Source organism: Cyprinus carpio, chromosome B1 (assembly GCF_018340385.1).
Source record: "Cyprinus carpio isolate SPL01 chromosome B1, ASM1834038v1, whole genome shotgun sequence".
NCBI classification, from domain to species: domain Eukaryota; kingdom Metazoa; phylum Chordata; class Actinopteri; order Cypriniformes; family Cyprinidae; genus Cyprinus; species Cyprinus carpio.
In genome coordinates this window covers 14,400,989-14,414,336 of record NC_056597.1, presented here as the reverse complement: position 1 = coordinate 14,414,336, position 13,348 = coordinate 14,400,989, and the positions used below count along the sequence as shown (strand labels likewise).

At 39.2% G+C, this 13,348-nt stretch overlaps 1 pseudogene; it reads left to right on the top strand.

Moving 5' to 3' along the window:
• LOC122135876 overlaps positions 1–13,348 on the top strand; it is a 31,766-nt pseudogene that overhangs the window by 4,477 nt on the left and 13,941 nt on the right.

The following is a 13,348-nucleotide window of genomic DNA, read 5'->3' as shown; positions in this document are numbered from 1 at the left end:
ATAAATCACATGATTGAATATTATAAACCTTTTTTTAGACTCTAATTTATGATATTAGGCAGCATATGGTGCTGTGTGTGAATCTATACACACACACACACAATGTCCTCACCACAGCAGTAAAGAGCATGTTTTATCACTCCTATGTAATATGGGTGTGAATTCGAAAGCCTGAATTTGGCTGGATTTGTGCCGATGCAGACAGCCAGCTGTCAGAAAGCCAAGCATTTTGTATGCAGTAACTGTGTGAGAGCATTCACTTATTTTCCTAAACTCAACTAGATAACTGGAAAACTGGTCCTAAGTACTGATTGGTCAGTGCAGGATTCCAGTTGCATGAACATTCATTAATATGCTGCTATGATGCACAGAGCTCATGTTTGTTGCCGGGTTGACGCCGTCCAAGGCCTTAATCATTTTGCGAGAAATTTAGCACTAATTGAGATTTGCAAAATGCGTTTTAGCGGATATTTATTATTGCTTTTATTTTTTGTGGTAGCAACCATTTTGTATTAAAGCGATAGAAAGCTGCAATAAACAATTTTGTTGAGGCAATATGTTACAGAAAACGCAAAATGCAGTGTGCAGCGTATGCCAACAATCAAAGTTGTCCTGATTAAACTTCATGAACTTTTTTTTTACTTCTTGCTCATATTTCACGAAATGTTAAGATTTGGTCTGTTACAGTTTGATGCAAAGCCATTCCAAAAGCATAGTCAACAGAATAAACATTTATTTTTTTTTAAATATTTTGAAAGTTTTTTCCTTTTTAGTTTATTTTTGAAATAATTTTTTTTTTTTTTTTTTAGATCAGAAATAGTGAAAATAGAAATACTGTGAAATAGTATTACAATAAAAAAAATTTATATTTTAAAATATAATTTATTTCTGTATCATCAAAGCAGCTCAGTCTTTGTCACATGATCCTTCAGAAATCATTCTAATATGCTGATTTGGTGCCTTTTTCATAGTAGGGAACCTTTTCATAGTATCAGAACTAATTGTGGAACTACCCACTCTTTGGCATTTTAAGCACCTCTGGAACTAGGTGCGATTTTTGGCTCTCCAGACTGCCTTTTCGAGAACCAAATTAGCTCCCTACTCCGGAGCGGGGTCCTCAACCAGCACAGCTAGTACTAGCCCGTGGCCGTGAGTAGCTACATTGATTTGCCAAACGCGTTTGAAAACACCCTCATCCTCTCCATGATTTAAAATGCCATGAAACATACTGTAAACATTGTCTCGACTTATTTCACAAGTATGGAGAACAGCGATAGATGGATGGACGCTGAAGTGCAGGCCCTTGTAGCAAATGTAGCACTGCCGGTTGTTGTTGCAGATTCTTAGTTCTCCTTTCCGTTTTTTTCACTCGCTTTACGTATGCATCGACATTACATGTCTATTATTGTGAAACTTGCGAGACACAACAAAAATATCAAGCTCTGATCTGGCGTTCTCCATCCTCATGTTGTTAACGTTGTTCTTCTTGATTTCCGTTGTTGAACGCCGCGCACAAATGACGTCGCTGACGACTGGCTTATGTCACTTCCTAGTACACACTGTTGGTGTGAATGCAACTTTTTAAATGGTACTGGAATATAGTTCACTCAAAATCGTCCCAGTACTTTTAGTACTGTACATTTAGTTTTGGAACTAAAAGCGGATCGCGAAAGGCCCTATAGAGAGATGGTAATGAGTAAGATGGATGACTGACTCGATCTCATCCATGTAGGTGGCTGTGTCAGGGCCGTAACGCTCTCTATACACACACATACTGTGTTACTGTGTGTCTGAAAAACTTACACTCACACTCCATTTTCATAACAAAAGAGTCTGTTTGTTTTGACTGCTTTTTACCGTCTCCAGGCAACCTCTCCAACAGTTCCGTTTTTAGGGCTTTACCTCGCCACTTTGTATCTGGACGTGAGTATCGACCGAGTAGGTCTGTGTTAACAGAACAGTCAGCAAACCTAGAGTCAGTTCTGCTAGAGATGAGAATCAGAAGGTATTCAGTGATTTCTGTGTTAACAGAACAGTCAGTATTCTTTTAATGAAAAACATTTGTGGATAAGCCAGGTATTCCCTTGTTTTTGACCCTCTTTAAATGTTCAATTATGTCTTACTTTTTCTCTCAATTATTTTTCTTTTTCTTTTGGTGATTTTTTTTCTTTTTGGATATTGACCTTTTTTACTTCAACTGAAGTATTGCTAATGATCAGACCAGTGTTTCCTCTTATGAGAGCATATTCTTATGGTCCATTATCAGCTGCTCATTACTGCAGTTTTAAGTCTTTTAATTTTTTTGTGTCCACGACAATTTACTCTCTTTTGGGTTGTGATTGGTTTCTTGAAGGCTTTGAGACTTCGAGTTTTTCAAAAGCCCGAATAACATCAGATTTCCTAATGCTGCACTGTAATGTGTCAGTTGTATTCAATACAAGTCAACCCCAACCCCTTGATTCATTGTCAATACTGAATAGTTCAAAAAAGAGCTCAACTAAAACTTCATACTCAGTTTTCCCAGTGTCCTCATCAAAGGTGAATCCACCTCAGAGAGCAAATGGCATTCGTGGTTTCACTCATTTCCCATGTTCTGTCTTTATGAGAGCTCCATCCTGTGCTCATGGTTCTTTGTGTTTGTTGGAGACCAAAGCATAAGTGTGGCTTTCCCCTCTCAACCACCATTGACGCTCTCGCCTCTGTCGTAAATCTCACATCTGACATCAGACTTTATCCAAGGATCCAATCTCACTTTAGTCTACCTGCCTAGCGTCCCATTACTGTAAATGGGATTAGAGCTGGCGGTCCGTAAGTGGTTGAATTGCGCATGAGATCCGCTATCTCTGCTCCAGGTGTTAACCTAAGAGGGCTTGGTGGGCAGATGGAATCTGATTGTGGTTTATACAACCAGTTTTTGTCACTGTCAGACAAGCTACAGTCTTCTCTGTATGCTACATCTGAAGAAGAGAAACACTGCGAAAAGAGGACAGTACCAAAGCAAATGCGCGATTGGACTGTGGAAGATTGGTGATGAGAGCCACGAGATGAGGTGAGACTACATTAGTATATAGTATACATAGTAAGAGAAAGAGAGGGAGTGGATGCTGTCGTGCGTCTTTCTGGCATTCCTTTCTTTGATGTCTGGGGAGCACTGAGGATAGGCGGTGAGAGGGGAGAAGCTGTTGAACCAGGGGGCTCAGAAAACATTAGGCCAAAAATCTTTTCTCTCTCTTCTGGCTGAAAAATAAAGAGGAAAAGTCACACTCTGAACTCGCTCTTTAAAACTAATCTTACTTCCTTTCTCATTTTTCTCTCTTGCCTCTGTTGGCTCAACTTTTCCAACTCTGACCTTCCTTCCTTTTTTTTTTTTTTTTTGGTCTGGGTCACTAAGAGAGATCCTCTTGGCTTGCTAGGCTTATTAGATGTAGTTATCTCTCCATTCTGTTCCCTTTCCTAATAATGATAATAATAATAATAATAATAATAATAATGATAACAGTAATGATAATTTTATTACTCTATTACTTTAAAAATATTTCCATGTTCTGCCTGGTTCCAACGTGATTCATAATGAGATATCTGCTTTCATCGGCAGGCGGTTTGTTTGATCGGACCGTTGATTATGTTATTTCCATTAACAAATGTTTTAACCATGTTAGTTTGAGGTTGAAAACTGGTAAACTAAATAACTATGGTGACTTTCTATTTGGGAAGTAAAAAAACAAAAACACAAAAAAACTAATAAAAATACAATTTCAAAAAACAAAACAATGGTGCCAAACACAAAGCTAACTCCAGTAATAACTACAATTAAAAATAAAGACTGAAAATATAAACATTCAATTGTTGTTAAACCTAAACTTAAATATTACAATGGTAAACCTATATTTATCCCAGTGCAAGCATAACATTTAATTTTCCTAATTTAATAAACTGTTAACAAACTGATTTTAAAAGTAATAAGGGGTCACATTTAGTGCTGTGTCAGCCTTTCTCTCTCTCTCTCACTGTTATTTAATGAACTATGGTTCGTTCGTTCCTCCTTTTTTAAATTCATTAGTGCAAAGTTGCTAAGCAGAGGAACTTGTGTGTGAGCATGATGTCATGTGTTTCTGGGGTTAATGTCAATGCTCAGTTTTAGTTGGCAGAGTTGGTGGTTGTTGTTGTTGTTGTTGTTTTGGTGTTGTCCCTATAATTTTTCCCTCCCCATAATGTAGAAGCAGGCTATGCCTGGTTTTGTAGTGTGTAGGGGGAGAGCCAAAGAGAGGACCCTGGTCTCATTTTGTTGGGGGGATAGAAAGCTAACGATGGCGATATGGTCTAGGAGGAGGGAGGAGGGCAGGAATGGCCCATAAAGCTGAGATGCACTCTGAAGCTCGGAAATCATAGTAGCCGAGAGGGAAAGCCTCAGTCCCGCCTGTCTTCTCCCCCTCTCTCTCCATTTTCCCTGATCTTTTTCTTCAATCATAACATCAATCAGGACACCTCTCATTGCCCCTTCCCCCACAATGTGAACACCAGGGTCTCCTCTTTCCTCTTCTAGACGTTTTTGTGGAGAAATAGGGTTTTCCCAATGAATGCTCTGTGAGTCTAAGGTCCACTTCTATCAAGTAAAAAGTTGGCTTTGCCAAATAAATACACAGTGCCAGCTTCTGGTTAAGTTGCGCTGCAATCCTAATGCATTTTAACCTTCGTGCTCGTATTGACAGTCCACATTGCATGGTTCAAACGAAAAGATCTATACGATCAAACTGTAACAACAGTGTTTTTTCATTGGCTCATTCAGACACTGACCTTTACGGTTGTGGAAATGTTTACCATCAGACATTTTTTTTGGTTTAATCGTGTTGTGACTGTGTGCAGAAAAATGGTTGTCATCTAAAAAAAAGATTATTTATAATTTTACACTCGTGTTTTTAAATTATCCAATTTTCCATGTACTCAATCTTTTTACCTGTTGGTCAAGATTTTGTCATCTACAAATTATTAACTGTTTTTTACACTCCTCCGATCGGTTTAACTGTCCAATTGATATTTTCGGGGCCTGGCCACAGTAAAATTGGTTCTTTAGAGGAATTGGTTTTCACGCAACTACCTCACTTGATTTCGATGCACATGTTGTGCGCAATAGCCTACATATGTCGCCGTCCAGTGTCTCCTCTGGCTTGTGCGGAGGCGGTTTTTCTATTTTGCGTGTTCTATTCAAGGTTTATTCCCTTTCTCCCTTCTGTGGGCCCGTCTTTCCTCTTCCTCTCCTGCACCTCCTTTCCCTCCAATCTTGCCTTCCCTTGGTTATCAATTCGCAAAAAACAGTGGTTGGGATGCTCGCTAGTTGATGTGCTCTTACATCGTGCAATCCGCCCTTGTATCCCTTACACAATTTGTTCATCGCGAATGAGGTCGTTGTGTTCTGAAGTGGTGCATGAGAAAAAGCATCATGATGGTGAATTATGATGGAAAATTATGGAGGATTCAATGACTAACCTCGTCCTATCTGCCCCCAGTTTTATTTAGCAAACTTTTGTATCGGGACTTAACATTAGCACTAGCCAGAAATAGTCTGTCGACAATGTATTATTTGATATATATATATATACGTATATGTAGTATAGGTGGCTATATAACATATATAGATATACCTATAGATAAGTATATCTATGACATATGTATATATATATATGATATTAAAAAAAAAAAAAAGGTTTACACAAAATAAGTTTGACAAATATGCAACTTGGCTGGCAATTAAATTAGGAATTGTAAACACTTCCGGAAACACACTCTTGTTTTGGATATACCTTGGTAAGTATTGGAAAACCATATTGTTTGATATTGTTTATAAAAGTCATTTATTGGTTTAGGGCATCACTCGTCTTCTTATCGTAGATGCGTTCTGGGAGTCTTGTTCATGAATCGTACCTTTAACCGCTGCAATTTACTGATCCACTTTTCCCCAATCCAAGTAATTCCCAATGGATCTAAATTGAGATCCCTAAAATAATCTATTCCGCGGGGGGGGGTTCACACGTAACATGGGTTTGTGAGGGCCTGTTTTCGCTGACCTGAATGCCTTGATTTTGTAAAGGTTTCTAATCTTTTTGCTGCCTATTCCTCACTAGCGAGTGTCACCAACGTGTGAGGAGTTTGCAATCCGTGGGATACCACGGTCGTAGCAGCATGCTAGTCGATATAAACATCTCGTAAACATTACACACACTGGGGGAATTGCAAAAGATACAATTGGGAACCTGCTTCTCGTTGGATGGAGTTTGTCTTGTCGTTTCGTTGGGGGGGTGAAACAGGGCGTACTGGTGCCTGCGACCTCGTGCAACAGCGCTAGCATGACTACGAGGGCGGTTATAGATTAAGAAACTGAAATCAGCATTAAACTATTTCGCAAGAAAGTTGTGGGTAGTCTGTCCAGATATTTTAAAACGTGGCCAAACGTGGAAGTGAACATGAAATTATGTAGAGTGCGTGAAATTTGCCCTAAGAGGAAAGAACAATCTCTATTTGATGTTCGCATTGCTCGGGTAGAGGCAAAAAAATGAGGCCAACTTCCTCTTTATTGCCTGTTTTCGAGATATCTGTCCCCTCGCAACCTCTATAGTGGCTGCTTCTTTAGTTTTTCCACGACCCAAAGTGGCTCTGTCGCTTAGCAATGTGATATTTCCACTGGAAGTTATACAACCCACAGTAGATCTGACCGACGCCTCTTCTCTTTGTTCACGTGATAACTAATTGGGTCCCCACAAAAATGGCCCCCCTTTGGGTAGGTGACTTTACTTTCAATCTTGTTACTGAGAGTGCATACTGGTTCTCAGTATCTTCCAACTATTTCTTTACGTGTAATTGTTAGATACTATTATTTATGCGGGACTATAACACTGGAAAAGATGGATGTAAATGCTAAATATGAGTTTTTTTATAATCAAATGTTTATTTTCCTCTTACATGTCCCGTGGACTTTGGTTGGTAAATTATTACTGCTATTATTCTCTTTATCTTTTTTTATTTGTACGATGTATGGAGTTATCAGATGGGAATATTGATTGACCTGCAAGGATGTTACGTGTGATAGCTTATACATTGTAGTGCTCCTCGAATCTCCAGCTTCCAAATACTCATGTGTTGGTTGTGCATGGATATGGGTTTGTGTTTGCTTGTGTGCTGTCAACATCCTCTTCATACCCGGCGTCCAGATCTTCTGTCGCCCCCTTCTCTCCCTGATATCTCAGTCGTCCAGTCACTCCTCGGCTTCACTCAACTCCCTCTATCACTCAGATAAAAGAGACACTAAAGAAGAACTTATGGTGACAGAAAATAGACTCTGGTACGTTGATTTGATTCACATAGAAAACTTTGTTTTGTGGGCACCTTCACACACAGGGGACGGCCTTGTCCGTTTTCCCTGTGGAGAGTTTTGTTTTGAGGAGTGGTGTCAAGGGTAAACCGGATGCTTGTCTGATGAAACATTCACAGAGACACTGGAAACCAAACGACCAACAAACACAGTAACACGGTCCAAAAAATCAACAGAATACAGACACAAAGACCCAAATAAAACACAAGGCTTGTGTATTGTTGTCCTGAAAGCACCGTACTTAGACACGCTAGATACTAATGTATTTCTCGTCGCTCTCCCGTCTCAGGATCTCTCCCTCACAACAACAACATGATGTCATCACTCAATGGACAAGACATTTACTTTAGCAAACAATCTAGAACAGCCGTCAGTTGTGATATGGACATAAATTAAATAGGTTTTATCCTTTAGTAAACGTCCATGTTAATCCAGGCGCTTCCGTTACTGCAGACTACCACTTTATCCGAGATCATTTTTAGTGGTTTACTCTGATGGGGATTGTGCCTTACATGACCAGTAATTACAACACCATGCAGAGTAAAGTAGTGCCCAGCTGTCTCAAATGCTGCCGATATATCCTGTAAGCTGCAGGATCAAGACGTCTGTTTTTGGACCTCTTGAACCTGTTTGACTGCCAAACCTGGCCTAGGCAAGCTGTTTATTTATAATGCTGTATGACATGATTTGTAGTATTTTATAGTATGTAACGTACATACTTGGGCTGTTGAGTTTACTGTTCTTTGTGCCACTCTCTAGTGTGCAATGGTGAAGGAGTAAATACCACTATCAAATTCAGAGCCTGCGTATGCCGAGGCCCGCGCCACTGACAGGTAAAGACCTCTTCTTAATAGCCACTTACTAATAGTAGACTAACAACAGCCAAAGTTCTTCATTTCTAATATTGACTTTTGCAGAGGATTTAGCAGTGTTACTCAAGGCTTTGGGCTACAAATGAATTGACCGTGAATGCACTGACTTTGAATTTAAAATCTAGTCTCCCTTTAAAAGTTGAATTCAGTTTGTCAGCATGTGGTTTTATGAAGTAAATCAGAAAAAAATTATATATACTATAATTATATTCACTCTTATGAGTCGGTTCATTGTAGCTAATATAAATATAAATTGTAATATAAATTTTAGGCCAGTTATTGGATTGCACTTAACTTTTTTTTTTTTTTTTCTCCTGAAATTAATTTTATTCAGCATGCATGCATTAAATTGCATCAAATAACTTTATTCATGGAAGAATCCTAAAAAAAAATCACTGTTTCCTGAAAAAATATTAAGCAAAATAACTGTTTTAGGCATTAATAATAATAATAAAACTTTTTTTGCGCACCAGATTGGCATATTAGAATTATTTCTGAAGGATTATGTGACACTGAAGACTAATCTGTTGGTTTTCCCAAAAAATAATGGGTTGTCTCAACCGTAACTTCGAAAACCCCCGGAGAAACCAAGGCAGAACACTGTATAACACCAGTTACCGCTCTTTCACTTTGTTTGGAATGCTCAAATTGAGTTACGTCATTCTGACTTTGTTTTGCCGCGCGTCAATATGAAGTTACGGTGCCGGTTTGGAGTTATATGGTGTGTTCTGCCTTTGTTTTTACTGTCCATTCAGGGGAAGTCCTGCCGCATTTTAATTACGTGTAGACAAAACGAATTAATTGTGATCTACCAAACAGCTCCATATAACAAAGCACTATAAAGACCAGATACCTTGGCAGCAATAGCGTAATTGCGAAAAGCCTTTAAAGAATTTTCTTTTCTATTTTTTTTTTGTTTGGTATTATTTTTTAATGCAGATTGTTCATCAGACATGTCACTTCTAGTTGGACGCATGTGGACTCGAATTCCGTACTAGCATGATCAATCATACAATCAGTAGGCCTAATCACAGTTCAACAATTAAATCTATATCCTAGACCTTTTCGTTGTAACCTGATGAAATCAATCCCATGGCGACGTCATCAGACCTGATCGAGATGTGTGGTAATCCACAACCATTCTGACATTATTTCCCGTTTGCTTGTGTTCACATACATCCACAAGTGTCGTTCTATTTTAGGCTTAGGCTATTTTTCATACAAACAAATAAAAAGCAATTATGCTATGTTCTAGCATTCTTTTACGTTACTGATCATAGCAAATAAGTGGACCTGCTCTTTGGGGTATCCCACTCATGTTTCACTTTAAGTCTGCTTATGATCAAAAAAAAAAAACGTTAATACAGTCACATTACTATATGCAATAGCCTGTATGAAACAGCCCATGATCACTAGATTTTATACAGGTATTACTATAACGATTTTGTAAAATGGTGATTCAGCAACCAATTATTGATAATGTGGAAGTTACTGTCTTTTGGCTTGGTGTGACTTCTCACGTTTTGCAGACAATGCAAAGGCAGAGTACATTAACTTCAAAATAGGGGTAAAAAATAAAGTTTGAGCCTCAATTTTTTAATGTAGATAATTTTCATTACTAAAACATCTAATTGTTAAATTTCCAGTGTCCCACCTCTAATTAATTTTGGCTGGACAGTGTAAAAAAACTCGTTGTTTTTTCTCATTTTCACTCTGAAGCGAGTTAGGTCTTTTGCCTTTTGTAGGGCAGTGATGGCTGCTATAAATTCAGCTTTTGCCATCACAACGGAATTAAGTTGTCTTTTTATAAAAATATTTTTGTTTTCCTGTTGTTTTCTATTTGTTTTCTATATTTTGCTATATTATTTGATCAAATAAAGGCAGCCTTGTGAGCATTGTGACTCCCCCTTATCAAAAACAAAATCTTGCCAACCTCAAACTTTTAGTTAGTTTAGGTAGTGTAGTCTAAAATAATACTGATGTATTATGAACAACATAAACAATGAACATTAATTGTAACTGTGCAAAATAAAAAACAGCAACATTGTTTTTGGTGTCCATACAACCACTTTAAGTATTCCATTTGCTTTGGAATTTGGTGCCTCAAAGTACATGGGTTTGAAATATATTTAAATAATATTTCATTTTAACCACATACAAATTTTACATTGGGAAATCGTGTTGTTCTGTCATTGCTGGCCTTTAAAAAAATCAAGCGAGAGAGAGGGTGAGGGAAGACGAAAAAACAAAAGGCAGTTCCTAAGCCGACATTTTTCACCCCTCCACTGTTGTTACAGTCAAAGGGAGAAGGAAGAAGGGCTGCTGACTGCAGCTCTGTGATTGGCTAAAACGGCCTCTGGGGGCGGACCTGTCCCTGAGGGGAGGGCGTGAGGGAGGGGGAGGAATGCAAGCGTGGGCTGTGGCGGTCATAGGACGAGGAAGAAGGGATGATGCTGTTGATGAGATAGAGAGAGAAGAGAGGAGGAAAGGCAGCTGTTAAAGGGGGAGCGGTGGGCACTAATGATTTCACCTCACATCTGTGGGACACGGAGAGAGGGGAACAGTGGCAGAGAAATGGATGGCTGTCGAAATGAAGGGAGTGGAAAAAGACCAGTGGGGCTGTGTTAGTGCAAGCGAGAGACTGAGTTATGGCCCGAATGAGACTAAGGGAATTGTATTCTGTACTTTTCTGAGGGGATTTTGAACCCTAAAATTTGTTTTTGCTGCTCTTAGTGGGCAGAAAAGAAACCGAGGCCAACAACCCTTACCATTTCCTGTTTTTGACAAATGTATATGTGAGGGAGAGACATCACACACACACCGAACAGAAGAGCGTTTGGGCCCGTGGGTGACTGCCTCTTATCGTGTGTGCGCTGACTGTTCAGAACTAAACAAAGCATATATTTGGTTGGTATGTGGAGCCCGTTTTGAAAGCTATGTGTTCGCTGCTGGCCGTTTGATTGTGACACAGCAGAACATGGACATGTTGGCTCTTGGAGGTGTCCTGAATATAGATCGCTGAAACTGAGATGTGTGTGTCCATTCCTAGGCCTCCACACAGGCAGAACAAGCTCTTCTATGGTGTAGAATGTTAGTGCGGCCTCCAATGGGTTTGCCTGTCAGAGGGGAGGAAAAAGAGGGAGGAGAAATGAAAGGCTGGAAAATAATGAGACCGATGAGGAGATGAGGGGGACCTGCTTATTCGGAGCAACTTTTATAAAGTCCCAGCGTTTGAAGAGCAGTCACCCATGCAAGGACTCTAGTAGACCGTGCCCTATTAAATATATAAGTATTCAACTACACTGAAACAGAAGCACATTGTGGATTCTCACATCAAAGCGGTGCTTCGGTTAGGCGTATGGGGATGAGGAATCTCCTGCTGATTGTTGTTTTGGAAGGTTGGAAAATGCAGCATCTCATGATGTCAGTTCCTAGCAAGTAGTGCAAGTTTGGTACTTCATATTTCTCTTCCAGATACATCCAGTAGTTGAGAGCATGTATGTTTAGTTCTATGATTCTGGGTAGGGATGCATCACAATAGTGACCTACTCGCCCAACCAACAAACCCAGTCTTAAGTCACACAGGTTTATTTGTAGCATTGCCAACAATTGGTCTTCGCTTACCAAAAAGTATTCTCGTCACGTCATAACGTTAAGGTGATAGCTACCAGTGATAGTACATGTTTTACAAGGACAAGAGTGAAAAAAGAAAAACTGCGACTGCCAAATTCCTATAAGTTTAGGGTTTGTAATTATGATATATATTAGCATGAACATTTTGTCAGACAATTGTTGTTCTTTTAATGACATTGTGGAATTAGCAGTCAAAATTGAATTAGCCAGCTATCAGAAAATGCTGATTCAGGTGTGGGAACCATTACAAGTATATGCAATGAAAGCAATTTTTTTTGGAGTTGAATTTGTAGCAGTTCTTTGACTAAAAAACGTTGTATTCAGGTGGTATAGATGTAGCAGTTAAAGGATTTTTCCCCTGAGCTGGAAAAAGGTTAAATCCCACAAGATTGATCCCTCTCCCTGCTACCATTGTGCCCTTCTGCAAAACACTTAACCCATATAACTAAGTGTACTGGTTATTCACTTTGGGCAAAAGCACTAGGGACACAACAGTACCGTATTATGGCTGAGTAGAAAAAACAACTTTGTAAGTGGATCCTTAGCTTGCTTTTTTGAAACTATGTTTTGTGTAATTGTAAGAAACCACTACAGAGAGAACAAAATTTCGATCCATTAACTGCTAAATTCATACTTTCTCTCCATTCTTGTTTTTTTCTTTAACTTGCACAAGTTTTGGTGGTCCACTTGCTCAACTGCAGCTTCCACAAATTGTGACACTGGAATCATTGATGCCACAGTTTTTTGTGTTATGAGAGAGAGGGAGTTCTCGGTCTCATCTAGCTCTATTCATCATTGATTGCTGTTTCTAATCCATATATATAACACACGAAATTGCCCTCTAGTTACATGGATTCTGTCCCCTCCAGAAGATTTCTGTGAAACTCTGGATGTAAATGCACAACTCTTACCATGAAGACTTAGCCAATGAATATATCATTTAGGTCATGCTTCTTGGTAGCCTTAAGTATCCCTGTCACGGATCCTAATGTAATATTCTAAAGGCAAACCTTCACCAATTCAAAATTGAACATTCGATTGTGTCAGTCACTTGGTTTAGTGTGTTAGCTAGGTATAACCATGCTGTATTTGTTTTTGATTATAGCTACTGTGCAGTCATATATGGTCATCATTTTAGTGGCTTAGTTGAGTTAACACCCTCTGTTGAGTTTACAAAAATGAGAAGTTAAACAGAGAATTGGTATCAGAAATAAATTTTGTAAATCCCTTATGATTCTCGCGCGCCTAGACATCCACAGCAGTGCTGACTGCTCTCAGATCGCATGGATCTAGTGGGCTGAGTGTTCAGCACTTTGGCCAAGCTGCCTCACAAATAGCAGTGGTTTATTCCCTGTAGTATAGTGTGGGCCCCCCAGGCAGAGAGAGCTTGGTATTTGTTGAGCATGTGATGGCGGGTCCTGGAGCTGTAGTTTTGAAGCTCTCATACTCGTGTGTGGTACTAAAAAAGACTGTTGTTTGT